The following is a 19,720-nucleotide window of genomic DNA, read 5'->3' as shown; positions in this document are numbered from 1 at the left end:
TATTTAAAAATTTATGATTATCTTCCCAAATTTATGATTTTTCAAATTAACATTTATTTTCAAGTTCATGGTTTTTCATTTTTTGTGTGAACTTTGTTTTAATTTATGATTTTTAAAAAATTTATGAACTTCTCGCCAGGAGCCTTAACTGGAACACCATGGTTGCATAGTTTGATTAGTTGATTCAGTTTGGGTTTTTGACGATGTTTGTCTCTCTAGACAGGAGGTGTTGCTCGTTTGCACTTGTTGCTGGTGATGACAAGGCCATCCATTTCCACTTATCTGGACATGTAAGGACTAACTTATACTGTAAAAATTTCATGGTCTTCTGCTTTGATTTTCTGTTAAATCGTTTATTTCATATAATCCACTTTGTTGCAGGGACCTCCTCAACCTGGAGCGAACGACATCCTTGCATCTTTTCTGCCCGCAAGGAAAGATCTCGGGTGAATCTGAAGCGTTGTATTCCATTTCCAAGCGAGGCGAGAGAGCTAGTTCACGGTGCCTCGACAGCCAAAGTGCCTCTGAAACGTGAACCGTGAAGTGATAGTGCTGATAACTGGTCAGTTATTTATTTGTAGTTATCATGTTACGCGCTCTTCATATACTTGCAATTTCTCATGTTGTTTTCAAGTTGCGAACGCATAATACATTTTCCGAGGAAATAAAACTAATGCATGCTCTGTAAATGCATTTCAGCTGGTAGGGAGAAGACGTGGAAAATGCAATGGACTACACGACATGAGATGCTGCCACTAATTAAGCTGCATATACGTACTGTTATGCTGCAATTGGCTATCACGTTCAGCTTCCAAGTTCTCTGCTGGCTGGTGGCCTCTGATACGGTGTAATGTGAAGCTGAGACCTGAGAGGGATCTTGTCATTTCTCGGCTGTGAATGGAAGAGGCATTGATCTTGGGGCTTCAATGTAAGGGAGGCGAGTAGCAAGCTGCAATCCTGTTTAAAGATCTCTGAAGGAGTTTCACTTGTTGAACCAGATGAAAAATACGGTTCTTGGGGAACGCCATGGATTGGCAATTCCGAATACATACTTACTCTGTTTCTGGTACTCTGTTTTTCCAGAGATGATTAGTTGCTCTCAAATTCTTCCTGCCATTATGTATGAGCTTGTTTATAAATGAAAAATGCTGATTGTACCTATTGTGGTCCCATTTCTGTAAGAAATTTGAGTGGATGAAATAATACACCTGCTATATATGTTATTAACTCTGCGATGTTCATCGGTTTTGCTTTGCAAATTGCCAGCAAAAAGGCCTCGTGACTGTACCCAACGTCCTAAGTTGTTTGTTGGGAGGAGCAGTGTTTTCCATTCATTGTTAGTGACCATGTTTGCACACTGTCAGAAGTTCCACAGACTGCGAGCCTGGCGGCTAAACTGAGTAGTCAGCAGACTGACTGAGATACAGACCGGGCAATCGCGAGGCTCATTTATGTATCCCTCAAGCTTTGTGCTCAGTATGCCAATCGTAGATATAATTAGTGTTTACAAGAGCATGAACATAAAAGAGCAACAATCTTTGTACAGGCCATGTCCAGTAACCATTAGAGCACATGTTTGCTGATCCTCGAATGCTAAAATGAGTAGTTGCCCTACATGCTAACTTGTTTTATAGTGTGAAAAGAAGGACAACTAGAATCTCCAATCTGTAACTGCAATATCCAATATGACAGGACCAAACTCTCGAAATAAACTTTCGCACCAGTTTATATATAACGCAACTAACAGGACCAAACTCTAAAGACAGAAAGACTGTTGTCCACGCCATCCATCTTAGCACGAATGCAAACTATAAAATGTTTCCCGACTAGCATGGAACGAGACTCGAGCGATACACACAACCATTTTTATTATATATACTATTCAATAAAGTCTGACAAAAATAATTACATGGATCAATCCAAAGCCGTCTTTCTCGTGATCTATGCCCCTACATATTTAGAAATATTAAAACTGAGCACTAATCCAGCCATCTCAGGGCATTAGCATCCACAGCCGTTCGATCTATATTTTTCAGCGTTTTTGGCCGTCCAATCAAACTAGCTGCGGTACTTCTCACGACTGGAGTGAGCAGCTGCTCCCGCGACAAAATTGGGGGGTCGTGGTTAATTGGGCCATAACTCTCGCACGAAGCCCATTTAAATATCACAGAGGGAAAAAACACCGAACGCCGACCCTGTCGCTTCGCTCGACGCCCTCCGTGCGCCGCCTCGCTTCCTTTGATCCGATCTAGAGATATCCCTCTCCGGGTTCAAATACCCATGGATTTTTTGTTTCTTTACTGGCTTCATATAATTCTGAAAACACAAGTTTTCTTGAAGCCTCTTGCTCATATCTCTCATCAAAGGGTGCTATTCTATAATGTTTCTTTAGCAGATCCCCAGAAGCAGTGACTTTGAAAGATTATGCGGATTGGGTATCCAATCAATTAATCCTCCAAACCAACAAAACCGGGGAAGCTGAAGCGGAAATGCAATTCTCGGGTGAGGGAAGGGGGAAGCTCCAGGAAGGCTTCGCTCGCTCGCTCAAAAAGCTCTAACGCTCGTTTACGAGTGGAGTGCATAAGCCCTTATTGAAGTAGGGTGATCAAGTTTTATGCTCGCGCTTAGTGGGAAACCATACAATTATCAACTCTGCCTCCGTCGGTCGGGATGGTTTGTGGATTCCGAACAGCTATGACAACTGAACCTAGCAAGATAGTAATTACGACCCAAGAAGTGATGAGTACTTGGGACAGATTGAATTAGACCTTACTCAATCACTCATCGCTGGAAAAAGTAGAGCGATTTCCTCTCGCTATTTGTAATTCTACTTGAATTAGTTCTTCCTAAGTTTAGTGAGGTGAGTACTGCATCCATAACTAGAGGACTTGCTTTTCTGAGGCCTCAAGATTAGAAAGACTAAAGAGGCATGGAGGGCCGACTACAAGACTACGACTACAATACAAGCCTGGCTGGATCCGGGCTGGGATAGTGGCGCCCATTCCTAACCAGTTCTGAAAAGGTTCGCTCATGCTGGAGGTACTAACCACTTAGTGATCGGTCCGCGCTTTAACCGTGTTAATGGTCTCACATTCTTGGTTTATAGAGAATCAAAGTTGATTTACCAATGAGTCGCGAAATGCTATGGTTCTTCCACATTCTTTGGCTCTACCTATCCATTATAGAGTAAATAGCTCTTTTCACAATAAGAGTTATCCATACAGTGACGGTATTTAATTATGAAAGTTGGCTAAGTAGCTGACCCTGTTAGTCCGTTCTTTTAAGATAAAGGAGCATAAGCCTTTTTCTTTTTATTACTATTTCCTCCGTGAGAGCAAGGCCGAAGTAGAGCATAGAGCTTAGAAGTAGGATCTGGTAATTGGTTCTGCTCAGCAGATGCAAAAGAAGTTTTTTTTTCAAATTCAATTGTTTATTTATCTCTTATTCAAAAATTTCCCTGAAAATTGAATTTCATTTTTTCATTCAATGGGGTTAGATGATCTAGTTTTTAATATTATTACTTTACTCAATTGACAAATTCCACAACAAATCTCTTGATTCGGAATTAGGGACTCGTGTATCATCTGATGAATCCACTTTCTTTTACACTTCTGTATCTTACTCTATCTTGTTTTTTAGCACTGAAACTCGGTATCAGCAGAGTCATCTCCTGAGAAAGACTTCTTTCTTATTTATACAAGATTTCCCCCTCTTTTGCGCCTAACTTGACTCTGATTCTCCCACTATGAGAGCTGATCCAGGGGCTAGTTCGGCTACAGAATGGAATTTACGAAAGCCCCCCGTCTTTCCGACTCAATGTATTGCCCTTTGGGACCAGGATCTGACGAGGAAGTGAGAGAGGGGACACCAAACATAGGTGCGTACCATTGCCCCAATCCAATGGACTATGTCATACAGGGAGGAACCCTTGGAGGTTGGGACAGAAAGAAAGCAGGTTTTGCTTCTGCTTCCTTCGAGCTACCAAACTCTTTCGTCAGGTGTGGGTCAAGTTCCCTCATTATTGCTTGACTTCCCCTTTCGGGCACGAAAAGATGGACTAGGACTTAAGTAAGGGAGAGGACAACCCCTGTTTCTGGCAGGCCGTCGTCGATCACCCCCGTAAAGCCGGAGCAAGATAGGGCCGGGGTGGGGCGCAAGCAAGCGTTTTCAGGTTCCAGCCCATCCTCCCCACGTTTCCCCTCCAGCTCCTTCATGACCTCCTTGTCTTTATCGAGAGCGAGAGGAGCAGCTTCAGTACGACGGGGATTCAGTAGCGCTACCTTGCCTTCCATTGAGACCCCCAAAATCCCGATTTCAAAGAAAGTATCTCTCGAGTTGCTGGATTGAGCTCAGTTGAGAGTGTCATGCTCTGTCAATATCTGTTGCAGGAGTTGTCATTCTTTGTTACTAGAGTTGTCAATCTCAGATGCAGGAGTTGTCAGTTGCAGCCATTCTCGCTGTGTCAAGCTTGTGACTTGCGTTGTATCAGGTTGGTAACAGCTTGTATCTCGATAGGACTGAATGTAGCCAGGAGTTGTCTTAGGTTAGTCTAATGTGCCAAAACGTTAGTCAAACCACCTAGGTTGTGTTTGCAGTACTCTTCATCGGCAAATCCGAATGTCTCGATCCGAGTTGAGACCCACCTACAGAAATTGATCCATCAACGGCTTTTTCTATAATGGCAGGAAGTCTCCAACTCTTCGATATGAGCTAGCTAGGTAATCCCTTTACTTAATTTGATATGGGATCTCTTGCTACCAGAAAGGAACTGAACTGGCTTGCCCGGAAAGAATGGATTGCGCTCGAAAGTCTTGTCTATGAAACCAAACCCTAGTTCCGTGAGGAGGAAGACTCTCTTCGGTCGAGGGATGGATGGACTAGTGTCGTAAGGATGAGTGATGCTAGAGGGAAGTAGATTAATAGGTGCCGCTTGCTTACTACAGCGACAAGGAAATCAAACAAAGTAGTGGCCAGGCCAGTCTCAAGAATGGGTGAGTCAAGTAAACTTGCCAGTATGCAAAATTATCGGCTTGCCCCTGTCTCTGAAAAGTGAAGGTCAGCTCCACGTGGGTATTCCATCCAAATGATTGGAATTCTGCATGGCATATTTCCCAACCTTCATTCCTGCTATTCCAGGCTTTAGTGCTCAGTCATAAACCTATTGCCCGCGACAAAAGAAGAAGAAGCTGCTACACGAAGTGAAAACCGGTGTTAAGAGCAGGATATTCTTATCTATAAGAGAGAACTGCTTGGCCCATGATGAGAGAGAACTGGTAGAGAAGTGCTAAAAGTAAGTGTAAGTTAACGAGCATGAACCTCCTCGTTGAGCAACCGCCTGAGCTTTCTCTTTGTTTAGAATTGAAAGAGAAGTTTTTGGTAGTGGGGTGCGTGGTGTCTTGCTTTTCGTATCACTGGTGTAGTGATTGACACGGTCTTCGCATATTGAACAACCTAAGAGTGGAAACACCTTAATCTCTTCTCCAAGCTTATCTATATATATATTTCTCGATGGAAGCGGAAGGAAAGGCTTAAAGAAGGTGACACCAAAGACTAATTTAAATTGCATCCAAAATAAAAATAGGATTATGAGTACAGAGTCGCGAAGCATAATTTTGCATTGGATTAAGTATTTCAATTTTGAAAATATGAGTAAAGGATCTATGGATGAAGATACAAAAAAGTTGATTTACGCTACCATTCCGTACGGCAGAAAAGGAAGAAATACTTGGTCAACATGAAGATCCTTCGCTGGTACATCCGTCATATCCCGGTTGTCAATCGATTTGGGGGCGACGAGGCGGCTGTAGCCAGGAAGCGTCGCCATCACCCGACCTCAAGGCGCCACCTGCAAGGTCTCTTTCCCTCGCACCTCCTCCTGACCCAACCCATCGTCTCGCTTCTCCGCCGGCCCGCTCCTGACCTATTTGTTGCCGATCTGGTTAGAGATTGTGCTGATGCCTCATGTTTCAGTCGGTACCCAGAAGCATGCCAACACGGCACCTCAGCTTACCCACTCACTTGGGTAAAACTTCGTGTCCCTCGCCTTCTGTTACCATCCGGCCTAGACGCACAGTTCAGGACCTCCTACCCGAGATCCGCCGGTTTTGACACCGACATTGGTGCTTTCATTGAGAGTTCCTCTGTGTCGTCGCCGTCAGGCTCGATGGCTCCTACGATCACCAATAACGATGCAGTCCAGGGTGAAACCTTCCTCCCCGGACAGATCTTCGTCTTCGGCGGCTTCGCACTGCGGGCCAATTCACTTGGCCATCTGGAGCAGATCGAAAGCTATGCCCCTAGCCGTCAGGTCAGATTTGGAAATTTAAACCACACGGCTGACATCCGCGGGGACTTGATCTTCGACGGATTCGAGCCACTGCCGAGCGTGCCGCATTGTCCCGACGAGCACGATCTAGCTCTGCCGCCGAACAGTGCCCTGGAGGCCGCACCCGCATCGGTTTCGACTCTTAATTTGGAGCCAACCGCGCCGATCGAGGATGGGTGGTTGGACGCCGCCTCGGGGGCTGCGATCCCAACGGCGATTGTGCCGAACACCAACCCCGCACTCCGCGAGACTCGTGACTCCAAGGAGCCAGAGTCCTCTCCGGACCCCGAACCCTCCGCGCCCCTGCCGATCGAATCCGATTGGGCGCCGATCACGGAGTTTACTGCCACGAACATCTTCCAGCACTCGCCTTTCGGCGATATTCTGAAGACACTAAAGTCTCTCTCTTTGTCAGGAGAGCCCTGGCCGAACTACGGTCAGCAAGGTTGGGGTACGGACGATGAAGAAATTCAAAGCCCACCCACCACCCACTTTGTAGCCACGGTCGACAATTTAACCGACATGCTCGACCTCGACTCCGAAGACATCGACGGTATGGACGCCGATGAAGGAGATGATGAAGAACCAGCGCCTATTGGGCCCTGGAACGCCACCTCGTCATATGACGTATACATGGTGGACGCACCAAAAGATGACGACGAGGAGCGGAAGGACGCACCGAAGGCTTGTTCCCTCGAAAAGCAGTCAAAGCGGCGACGCAAGCGCCGCCCCAAATTCCGCCTCGACAGAAATAACAATCACAAAGACCCAGCGCTGAAGCAGGGCGAACCGTTGCCGGACAGCGGCAATCCGGATAATCAAACCGAACAAACAAATCCTATCAAGGATAATGATCCGGACGACATAACGCCGGACAGGTACCCGGAGCAACAGACTGCCCGTAAAAGGCTTGTTGCCACCGCGAGGAGTCTAAAAAAACAGAAGTAAAGGCTCAAGGCCACGCAAGACACACTCCAAATCAGATGGAGTAAAATACTCAACACAGCAGCAAGGTACGGCGACAATCGCCCCTACAAGAGCTACCCAAAGCGGAAACTACTACCCGAATTCAATGAGGAGGCCTCAGACCCCCCACAACCAAATATCAAAGCAGCCACCTGGTCGGATAGACGACCCCTCTACCAACACAGAGTGGCATACAACGCCGCTCACCATACAACACACAACCAATGCGAGGGCTCGCACCCAAAGAACGGTGCAACAAGATCCATCTATGGACCACGCAAGCGCGCCCCAGCATACAATGCAACACAACAAGCATCCGAACAACGCGGTACACCCAGCTACAGGGGTGCCGCACACCCCCTATGTTTCACCGATGAGGTGCTGGACCACGAATTTCCAGAGGGATTCAAGCCCGTAAACATAGAGGCATACGACGGAACAACAGACCCTAGGGTCTGGATTGAGGACTACATCCTTCATATCCATATGGCTCGAGGAGATGATCTCCACGCCATCAAGTACCTACACCTCAAGCTCAAAGGGCCAGCTCGTCACTGGCTCAAAGGCCTCCCCGAAAGCTCCATTGGAAGTTGGGAAGAGCTCGAAGACGCCTTTCGGGCAAATTTTCAAGGGACATATGTCCAACCTCCGGATGCGGACGATTTGAGTCATATAACTCAACAGCCCGGAGAGTCAGCCCGAAAGCTTTGGAATAGGTTTCTTACTAAAAAGAACCAGATTGTCGACTGTCCGGACGCCGAAGCCTTAGCAGCTTTCAAGCATCGCGTCCGTGATGAATGGCTCGCCATACACCTCGGCCAAAATAAGCCGAGAACGATGGCCGCATTAACAAACCTCATGACCTGCTTTTGCGTGGGGGAGGACAGCTGGCTAGCCAGATGCAGCACCAGCGACCGCAGTACATCTGAAGTTAGAGATGGAAACGGGAAATCACGGCGCAACAGCAATAACAAACGCCGGAATAAAGAAGACAGCACGAAGGGCACGACAGTAAATGCTGGATTCAAAAGCTCTCGGCCAGTCCAAAAGCCGCCCCCTAAAGGCACCAGGGACGAACTGTCCAGCCTCAATAAAATTCTGGACCAAGTATGTCAGATTCATAGTACCCCTGATAAACCTGCTAATCATACGCACAGAGAATGTTGGGTCTTCAAGCAGTCCGGCAAGTTCAACGCCGTACACAAGGGGGAGGATACACCAAGTGAAGACGAGGACGAGCCCCCCAAGCAAGACACGGGGGAACAAAAGCAATTTCCACCAGAAGTCAAAACAGTAAACGTGTTACACGTAATAAAGGAAAAAAAACAATGCGGCACTCCCAGGAAAGTATACCCAAGTGCCTATCACCATGAAGTCCTGCCACTGGTCATCTCAACCGATCACTTTCGACCATCGCAATTACTCAGCAGGTATCCGACACGCAGGATGGACTGCCCTGGTATTAGACCCAATAATCGGCGGATATCACTTCACAAGGGTCTTGATGGACGGCGGCAGTAGCCTAAACCTAATATATCAGGATACAATCCGCGGGATGGGGCTAGAACCAACACAAATTCGCCATAGCAATACTACCTTTAAAGGAGTAACGCCAGGCCCAGGGGCTCGTTGTACGGGCTCCCTACTACTACAAGTTACATTCGGCTCCCCCGATAACTTCCGTCGCGAGCATTTAACTTTCCACGTCGCTCCGTTTCAAAGTGGCTATCAAGCACTGCTCGGACGCGAAGCTTTTGCTTGCTTTAATGCAATACCACACTACGCCTCCCTCACACTCAAGATGCCCGGTCCACGTGGCATCATTACAGTGCATGGGAATATCAAGCGATCTCTGCGCGCCGAAGAGAGTGAGGCTGCCTTGGCTGCCGCACACTAAAGGCGCCCGGACAAACGAAAGCATCCAATAGGTCGTCAAGACCTCAGATACAACTAATCAAGTCCGGCGCCACTATTTATACGGAAATAAGTGGTCACACCCCTATTTGTCAATACACGGGGCTCAACGCGCGCAGACAAGTGGCAATTTCTTATCATCTTGAATTATACATGGTTTCTTTAAAAACTATACTTTTGCACGACAACTTTTTCACTTAACTTCCTCTCTTTAACAGACGATCATCGTGCTACACCCGTCCAGGATACGGCACAATGGAGACACAGGTGCGGACGTGCAGCAGGGACCCGCTCCAAGGATTCTTTTTAGATTAAGACCCTGCGTAAACCTTTTTTACTGTCTCTTGTTGATACATATCCACCGTTGAGAAGGATGCTGACGTCTTGGCATGTGGCCACGCCAGAACAATGCACGTACCTGGACACACGGGGCTTCTTACAAAGGCCACTATTTAGGCCCGGTTTATACCACAAAGACCGAATACCTTAGGGAGTATTCGGCGTCGCGAGTTTGGCCCTATATGCATCAGCTCCGAATCATTGTCTTTGGTCAAATGTTGGGTTTGCCCGGCTCCTGTCTTTTGGTGCCTTACGTTCCGCCTTGCCGGCTAAGGTAGCACCAGGAGAACTACTGCGATTGTGCCCTGGTTCATCCGGACGAGCACCTGAGTAGAGAAAGCCGAAAACTGACTGTCATGATATAGCGTGAGACTGGTCAACCACTCAATGACCTATGGGAATGTTAGAATTCCTCCGTCTTAACGAAGGGCCGTTTCCCAGCTAGGCATGTACGCACCCCGAGATCGGGAGAGTGCGGAGCCACCAGGGGCTATCTAGTAGCCCCACTGTCAAACTCCTATGGCTAAGTGAAAGTGCTAAAGCATTATAGTCCGGTTGCCTCGCTCGCTCCGCTATCACCTCCTTAATAGGACCAAGACGTTGGGTTAAGTGTGAATGCGTGTTTTTGCGAGCACCTCCGCATTATATGCGCGAGGGTTGAAGCCGACGGCTGCAATCTTTCAGGTTATACACATGTATACATAAACGGCCGCCCAGGAGGCATCATATTACTTTCAGGCAAAAATATAAAAATAGCCTTATAAAAATTTATAAAAGCATTTCTCGTACAATGAGATTACATATCACTCAAACATAAAAAAATTTGAGCACTGGGTCTCTATCAAACGGGCACCCTCAAGAACTTCTTCAAAGTAGTGCTCGGCAGCCTTTCGACCTATAGCCGAATCCTGCATTGCAACATTGGTAGCATCCATCTCCGCCCAATATGCCTTAACACGGGCAAAGACCATCCGTGCGCCCTCTATGCACGCCGACCTCCTCATCGCATTAATGCGCGGCACCACATCAAGGACCTGCTGCACCAAGCTGAAATAGCTGTTCGGTTTTGACCTTCCCGGCCATAGCTGATCCACAACAGACCTCATAGAGAGTCCGGACAACCTGTTTAGTTCGGCCCATTCGGCTAATTGGTCAGTCAATGAAAGTGGACGCTCGGGAGAATGGAATTGTCTCCAAAACAGTTGGTCTACTCCACGGTCTGTCTGACCCTGGAAGTACTTGGCCGCATCAGCAGCGCTCGCCGCCAAATCCATATACAAATCCTCCGAACTCCACAGCCGATCCAGAGGGGCATACCGTGGATCTCCGAATTTCCTCCGTAACATAAAGGATTTCCTAGCTACAATATCCCCGGCTTCCCGTGGCTCCTCCTTCTTTGCCCTCATAGCAGAGCGGAGATCCTTTTTCGTTGCAGCAGCCTTTTCAAGGTCCGATGCCTTCGCTTAGTTTTCTTTTTCAAGAACCCGGCAACGGTCGGCGGCGTCTTTTAATTCTATAGCCATCTTGGCCATCTTGTCTCGGGTCTCGCCATGCGCGGCCTTCTCGGCTTGCAACTCTTCGGCCGCCTTCACAGCAGCCGCATTACCCAACCTCGCTTGTTCCTTGGCTCGGGCAAGTTCTGCCCACAAGGCTTCAACAGTGGCAGCTCCATCTGCAGTCACAACATATTAAAGATACTGGCATCATGCTGCTCTTCCTATATGGCATTTACCAGATATTCACACTTACCCTGTGCCTCGTCAAGCATTTTGTTAACAAGCTCGATGTCGGCGTCTGCCGCACCCAACTGCCGCTCTAAATGGGCAAACTCGCTAGTCCGGCTAGCCACCGGAGCTTCCATCACCTGCACATAGAGGCAGTATGGTTATTTCCTGGGAATATGATCCTCTATTCGTCGTCGTTTTCGACGACAACCAGAGTCTCAGGGGCTACTATCTACACAGGGCACACCTAGCATGTGCAGGATTATCATACATTCTTTTACGTACCTCAAAGCCTGTCAGTAGACTCATAAAAGCTTCATGCAATCCGCTTTCGGCGGACGATATTCTCTCCATCACCGTATTCATTATCACACGGTGTTCATCTGAGATGGCCGCTCGCCCCACCAACTCCCTCAGAACATCCGATCGCACACTAGACGGTGCCGGACTCTTTTTTCTGCTCTCTTCAGGAGCTGGACACTGGGAGCTTCAGGGGTCAATGGAATTATCTTCTGGCCTCACCGGACTCGGAGAGGCCCTCCGCGACGATACTTCAGGGTCGCCCGCTTCTGGAGTGGAGGAATCCAGAGGAGGCGTTTCGCTCTCCATCATCTCTAGAAGAAGATCCCCCGAAGATGAGCTCATTTGAGAGGGGCTAAGGCCCGAACTGCAAATTTATATGCGGTGGTTATTTTCTCAGAAGAAAAAGATGGCATATCTGTACTATTAAAAGTATTTCGGGTCACTTACGACTCGAAGGAGAATTGATCCCCCCGCGGACTTTGTGCGGCAACAACGCCCTCCAAGGTAGGACCCTCTGTGGGAGACTTCTTCTCCCGTTTGGAAGCTTCGGCTTCCGAATCCCCGGGCGCAGTCATTTTCCTCTTCTGGTCGCCTTCCCTCATGGAGACGCTCGCTCCCTCAGCTAGAATGGGCAGCGTTGGGGGCCCGCGTCCGCCCGCATTATCCTCCACAGTGTCTTCCTTCAAGGGCTCCGGGCAAGGTGCGGTCTGGAGCATCTTTTCCAATAGCGGATTTTCCAAACCCTCAGGGAGGGGGGCCGAACACCGAATCAACTTCGCCTTTGTTAGCCAGTCCTGGTCAAAAAGCGAACTCTCAGAAATAACTTTGTAACGAAGTAGAGAGAGTATGTTCGGCCGGAAGATGCCTTACCTATTCGGCGATGCGGTTACTACTCAAACCCACGTCCTCGGTGATTTCCAGACACTCCACCTGAGGTCCGAAGAATGACTTGTACATCTCCTCGTGCGTCAGGCCGAGAAAATTCTGAACAGCACGTGGTCCCTCGGGATTGAACTCCCACAGGCGAAGAGGCCGGTGTTTGCAAGGATGGACTTGACGAACCAACATAACCTATGTTACCGCAACCAAACTAAAATCTCCATTGAAGAGACCTCGAATGCGGCCTTGCAGTATAGGCACGTCCTTGACTGGACCCCAGCTCAGACCTCTGCTGATCCATGACATCAGCTGTGGTTGAGGGCCCGAGCGGAAAGCAGGGGGGCCGCCCACTTGGCACTTCTAGGAGCCATGATGTAGAACCACTCCTGTTGCCACAATTCAGACACCTCTGGGATGGAACCTTTGGGCCACGGAGCTCCCGTCATCTTGCGTATTGAGGCACCTCCACACGATGCATGTTGCCCCTCGACCATCTTCGGCTTCACTTCAAAGGTCTTAAGCCATAGGCCAAAGTGAGGGGTAACCCGGAGGAAGGCCTCGCACACGACAATAAATGTCGTTATATGAAGAAAGGAGTCCGGAGCTAGATCATGAAAATCTAGCCCGTAGTAAAACATCAAACCCCTGACAAAAGGATCCAGGGTAAGGCCTAGACCTCGGAGGAAGTGGGAAACGAACACGACGTTCTCGTTGGGTTCGGGGGTGGGCACGGCCTGCCCTCGGGGAGGCAGCCGATGCGAAATCTCGGCGGTCAGATATCTGGCCTCCCTCAACTTCTTGATGTCTTCTTCCGTGATGGAGGAAGGCATCCATCGGCCTTGAAGGCTAGATTCGGACATGACTGGAGGTTCGGAGCACCTGGCCTGAACTTCGGGCGTTTGAGCTTGAGGTGGAGGAAGGATTCGATTGAGCACGGGAGGGAAAAATAAAAGCCTTGTCCCCTTTATAAAGAGGGTGAATATCAAGCGTCCTCTCCGTGTCCGCTTGGACTTGCCTATAATCTAGGAGTCCTAGAAGCGGTTGGGTTACCCATGCCCGTATTGATGAGAATCCCGGGATAAGGGGACACGATCTCTACTTTAACAAGACGTGCCAAGGAAGCCGCCTCGCATAACGCGCTGAGGTGGGATAATGAAACGACTCGGATAAAGGCTTGGCCGTGGTGTGTCACGCTACGGAATACGTCAGCAGATTAGATTGGTGTAAATATTATTCTCTCTATGGCAATATGTGGAAACTTATTTTGCAGAGCCGGACACTACCTTTGTGTTCAAGATCTTCTACGAAGTACTTGGAGGAGGAACCCGCCTTGCAATGCCGAAGACAATCTACGCGACGGACTCGTCGTCATTGAAGCCTGGTTCAGGGGCTACTGAGGGAGTCCTAGATTAGGGGGTGTTCGGATAGCCGGACTATACCTTCAGCCGGACTCCTGGACTATGAAGATACAAGATTGAAGACTTCGTCCCGTGTCCGGGAGGGACTTTCCTTGGCGTGAAAGGCAAGCTTGACAATACGGATATGTAGATCTCCTACCATTGTAACCGACTCTATGTAAATCTAACCCTATCCGGTGTCTATATAAACCGGAGGGTTTTAGTCCGTAGGACAACGTACACATCAACAATCATACCATAGGCTAGCTTCTAGGGTTTAGCCTCTTTGATCCCGTGGTAGACCTACTCTTGTACTACCCATATCATCAATATTAATCAAGCAGGACGTATTGTTTTACCTCCATCGAGAGGGCCCGAACCCGGGTAAAACTTCGTGTCCCTCGCCTCCTGTTACCATCCGGCCTAGACGCACAGTTCGGGACCCCCTACCCGAGATCCGCCGGTTTTGACACCGACATGGGCCATCGCCCCGGGAACTCCTGCACGTTGCGAGGGCAGCCGGTGAGCAGACCTAGCTACCTCCTTCAAAAAGGCAGGTGCTTACGCAGTCCAACCCGGCGCGCGCCGCTCAGTCGCTGACGTCTATTAAGCTTCGGCTGATGTATACGACGCAGAACGCCCATACTATGCCCACGTGATGGTTAGTGCTATCAGGCCAGAGGCCCCTCGGATCAAATATCCAAATCGTAGTGGATTAGGAATGCGCGGTAACAAGTAGAGACTCACGAAAGATGTGACCCCGTTGCCCCGTCTCGAGGACTTGCGGCAAGGGCTAGGAATGCCCGGCCACGCCTCGTAATTATCTCGCGGGCACCCTCCAGGTCAACCCGTCTTCACATCACTCACAATTAAGCTCGCGCGGGTACCCCTCAGGGTCGACCCGTCTTTAGTAACATGGTTCAGTGTAAAGTCATAGTAACCATAGTAACTGTGTGTCCAAACATCAAGGGGAAAACCAGAGGAATCACCCCCGGTGAATTCGACTCGATGTAATCATCAAGGTGAATGTAAGAGGAACCTCCCCCGAGGTTCACACTTGAGGGGTTGCACGACAGAGTCGTATCGGAAGTGGTTAAGGCGGAATCACCCTCGATGACCACGACCGAATAGCTACACTACAGGGTTAACATCAGAAGTGTTGTAGAGGTCTCACCCTCGGCACTCGATAGTAACCCAGTAGTGTCGAGCAACTAAGGGGAAAGTGATGTGCGGTGCCGGGGCCTGGTCTTCGATCCCGTTGATCGGGTCTTCAATGATGAAGCAGGGGCAACAAGGACAAGATGGGGGTCACTGATGGATCACTAACCAACCTATACTAAGCAGTTTAGGATAAACAGGTAAGGTACAACAGCAGATACAAAAGCAGACTATGCATCAGAATAGGAGCAAACAATAACAATAGCAAAATCTAATGCAAGCATGAGAGAATGGAATGGGCGATATCGGGATGATCAAAGGGGGGGGCTTGCCTGGTTGCTCTGGCAAGGAGGGGTTGTCGTCGACGTAGTCGATCACCGGGGCATCATCGGCCTCGGGGTCTACTGGAGAGAAGAGGGGGAAGAAACAGTAAATATAAGCAAACATATGCAACGCTAAGCAAGACATGACGATAAGCAGAACTAGGGTCGACCTAACGTAGTACTACACGTTGCAGACGGAGGGGATAAACATCCGAGGATGAATTCCCGACGTTAGGTGGATTCTGGACAAAGGAAAAGAGGGGGAAAGTTCCAAGTTCAGCATGCTAGGGGCATGTGACAGATGAACGGACCGCGTATTTGGATTTGTTGGATTTTTCTGAGCAACTTTCATGTATAGAACTTTTTCATCCGAGCTACAGTTTAATTTTCTATAAATTTTCAAAGTTTAAACAATATTCTGAAATTTCTGGAATTAAATTAAATTCGAAAAAAAACAGAACACGTATGTCACCTAGTACTACTCTAGCCAAGTCTATTACATGTAGGGCCAGAGTGGTGCTGACTCAGCAGTCAACAGTCAAAGTGTTGACTCGGTCAAATGCAAACAGTGCCGTGGGTCCCATATGTCATTGACCGTTGTTAAATGAAAAGGTTATTTAGACAGGGGCCCACTGTCATTGGGCTATTAGGCTAATTAACACCTAACTAACATAATTAGTACTAGCTAATTAGAACGGGCCGGCCTTAGTGGACAGAGCCCAGCCGGCCTCACCGTGGCTGTGCACACACGCACAAACGCACGGCGAGTACGGCCAGCATGGCCAGTAGCTCGCACGGGAGCGGCCGGGGGTTCAGGACGACGACGGGCAGCAGCGCAGGCGGCGCGGCGAGGCCGCGGCCGGCACAGGCGCGGTAGGGCGCAGGGCAAGCGGCAGCTGCGTAACGCAACAGCAGGCAGTCGACAGCAGCGGCGCGAAGCAGCAGTAGCAGCGCAACGGCAAGAGCAGCTGCAGGTGAGAGGGCATCGGGCGGCTACGGGCGCGCGCATCCAGTAGGCGCGGCGTGTGGGTGGCTGCAGGGGGCCGTGGGCGTGCGGGGTGGCTGGGGCAGGCGCACCCAGGAGCCCGGGTGCGGCTACGGCAAGGTCCGGCCATGGCGGCCTCAGGTGGGCGCGGGTCTACAATGCCGATTCGAAGGGGAAAAAGGGGGATCGAGGGAGATGCTCACCACGGGGTAGATGGTGCGCTCGGAGAGGCCGGGAAGGGCTTGACGACGATGGATTTGACGAAGGCCTCCGGCGTTCCGAGGTTGAAGAAGACGAGCGGGTGGTGATACGGTGCGGCTCCTGTCGAACGGGTGCGCGGAATCGACGCAAACGAGGACAACGCAACTCCTGGATGTACTCCTGGGCGCCGGGGAGGTCGGTGGCCGCGACGGCGACGACGGCACAGTGGCGATGGCGTCGGGTGGGTGTGGGGGAGAGCAAAGCGGCGCGAGGGGAGGGGAAGTGGGGAGGCGCTAAGGTTCGGACAGGGGGTCGTGAGGGAGGTTTTGTAGGCGGCCAGGTGGGCGTGGATGGCCGCCACGCACGGCCATCGCCGGCGGATGGACGCCACGGTTGCCCTCTGCTCCTGTAGCGAGAAGGGAGAAGAGGTGAGGTGGGCTGGGCTGTCCACTGTGGACTAGAGCCCAGTCTGCCTAGCTCTTTCCTTTTTTATGGATGTTATTTAATTATTTGGCATTTACTTTTAGCAGCAAATGATCTTAGAGGTAGCTGAAGCTTGGCACATAAATACACGGTGTTATCCTAAGGCTGCACAAAAAGTTTTACAGAATTTGGAAAATTTAGACCAATTGTTTAAAATAAAAAGGCTTATTTTAATGTTGTTGGACCATTTATTAAATCCTAGGAATTTATCTACGAGTCAAATGATGTTGGTTTCTACATGATAACTCCTTGGTGAATATTTGCAACCCAACCAACATTTTTGTTTTATTTTTGAAGAAAAATAATTTGACATGCAAATTGAATATGAATTTGAAGTTGATTTGGAACAAGGTGATGATTAGCAAAATAATTGTGATGACTTGACATTCATTAACAGGAGTTTACTGTACCATGATTATCGGGGTGTTATAGAGTGCCAATGAGATCCGGGACGGAAAACTCCTGTCTCTTATGTTTCAGTAAGGTAGTAAAGTTCCTCCACGAAGGAGGAAGCTTAGTGATGATACCTCCGGCATCACGAGATATAATGTTGTTTTCTTTTTGCACCATGACACGATATATAGGGTTATCGATTGGAGATTGGTCAGATGGGCCCATGTTTTCGCGATCGTGATGTTCCCACACAATTTTCTTTTCGAATAATGTACCAACACAACTTGTCGTGATTAGTGGTTTACATACCACCTCGCCCCTAATCAACCACTTCAGCGAGGCAACAGGAGAGGCAAACACAACTGCCTGCCTTCTTCCTCTGGGCAACATTGTCGGTCCCTACCTCTTTCGTCTGCTCCAACGACTGGAGGGGGTGGGGACCTTGGTAGTTTTGCTCTGGACTTAGATAGGGTAGGCTTCGGGTGTGGGGCGACGTCGCTTCTGATGGTGACGACAACAACACACCCATGCCTCGGCTCCTGTCTCATCTCGACGACATTCATGGCAGCGTCGAGGAGCCAATAGGCTCAGTCTCCTGTCAACGCTTTCCGGTCAGCAATTTCAGATTTTAGTCTAGTGGTCGTCGTCCCAGGTGGCGTCACCGGTGGGCGAGAATGGCAGTTCCAGATCTAGGCTTGATGATGGATGGCGACGGATCTAGCGTTCGGCCTTGACGTCGTCGATGGCTGGCAGTGGTTCCGTGACTCGTGAGGGTGGGCATGATACCCAGACGACCCACCACAACGACAAAGGCTTTGCCGACCACGGGCTTCTTCATCAACTTAGAGCACTCTTCTGGGCTATGGCCTTTCTACGAGTCCAGCGACTAGTAGCGGTGGTGACGGCAGTTGCAGGATTACTAAAGGATTCCTTTGTAGTTTCCATTCAGGCGCTACTCTGCGCCGGTGCACCGGCAGAACGATTCAGCCGGTCCACCTAGGACCGTAGGATTCCTAGCGATGCAATGATTGCTAGCCATCGGATATGCCTCCCCCGCTTTGTCCTTCTTCAGCGAGCACCACACATCAGCGACAGGAGGCTGGGCGCTATCGACGGTTCACCATGGTCATCTATGTGTGTGTCACGTTGGTGCGTCCGGCGTGTTGCGCAGGGGTCGTTGCGAGCGGCCGGAGCCAGCTAGTGCATGTAGCACGTTCGGAGATACGCATGCACGAATGGGTTGTTAGCCGGTAGTGCAGATCCTAGAGATATTCTAGGAGAGATAGGGATCATCCGTGCATGATAAGTGGCCGGTTTGGCAACTAGATCGTGTGAGTGCACCTGGGCATAAAAAGCCCCTCCTTATACGTGGTGTGAACCACAGTTTGAGCTGAGTAAAAGAAAGAACAGGTCGTGCGTGCGGCCGAGGCGCCGTTCCTCGGCGTGGCGCCGTTTGTGCGGCATTGGCGTTCGTCGCCTAAAAAATCCAGTGTGTTGTGCTCCTTTTTCTACCTCTGTTCGAGCGGGTGAAAGAGAGAGAGGTTCGTCCGGCGTTCGTGTCGCCGGAGGGTACGCGGCGTTCGTCGCCGGACCGGGTTTGTCCCAACATATGATACTCCCTATTACAACCAGCTTTAGTTACTCTAGCACCGTTCTCTGTATTCGGGGTTGGTGGTTCAACCGCAGCGGACATTAAAAGCCAACATAGACAATCCAGCAGAAAAGCCAACATAGACAATCCAGTCCAGCCAACGAATTCCCAAACTTATTTGAGATGGTAGCTGGCGATGATACATTAAAAGCCACATAGACAATCCAGCAGAAAAGACGCGCAAGAAACACAAGAGAGGACATTCATTGACTAAGCAGGTCTGGTTTGACGCTTTATTGCCTTATCGCCTTCATCCTTTTTTTTTTGCCTCCATCGTTTCACGCCCATGACCAACGGCGACTGAGGACTGGTGGCCATTGGTGAAGGCGGTGTTGCGAGACTCCTAGGCTCGAGAGCGGAACTGCAGGGTGCTTCACAAGGTTGTATGGCCTCCATCCCAGGTGGTCCGGCTGCTTGGGGTAGAGATGCTGCTGTGGAAGCCGGCACGGTTTGGGGCGAGTAGTTCATCTCGGGGTGTACGGACAGTTTTCTTTTCGCAGCTCCTCTCATGGATTGTATTTCAAACCCTCTCCTGTTAACACAAAGCACGCACAGCTTATCCAACTAACATGCTGAATTTTTTTCATCCTTATCCTCCCAACATTTTTTTTCTAACATTTCTTGGACAAATTGTCACGTGTATGCGGTAGACACTACTGGAATTCACTTGTTTGCCGAG

The 19,720-nt window shown here is 49.4% G+C and overlaps 1 long non-coding RNA gene across 1 annotated transcript; it reads left to right on the top strand.

Annotated features, from left to right (window-relative positions):
* The first annotated feature begins 3 nt into the window (after positions 1 to 3).
* Positions 4 to 1,572, top strand: LOC125525420. The gene is made up of 3 exons (XR_007291288.1): positions 4 to 290; positions 382 to 562; positions 700 to 1,572. It is a non-coding gene; the product is annotated as an uncharacterized LOC125525420 (long non-coding RNA).
* The last annotated feature ends 18,148 nt before the right edge of the window (positions 1,573 to 19,720 follow it).

Source organism: Triticum urartu, chromosome 7 (assembly GCF_003073215.2).
Source record: "Triticum urartu cultivar G1812 chromosome 7, Tu2.1, whole genome shotgun sequence".
Lineage (NCBI taxonomy): Eukaryota > Viridiplantae > Streptophyta > Magnoliopsida > Poales > Poaceae > Triticum > Triticum urartu.
This window is presented reverse-complemented; position numbering and strand designations above follow the sequence as displayed.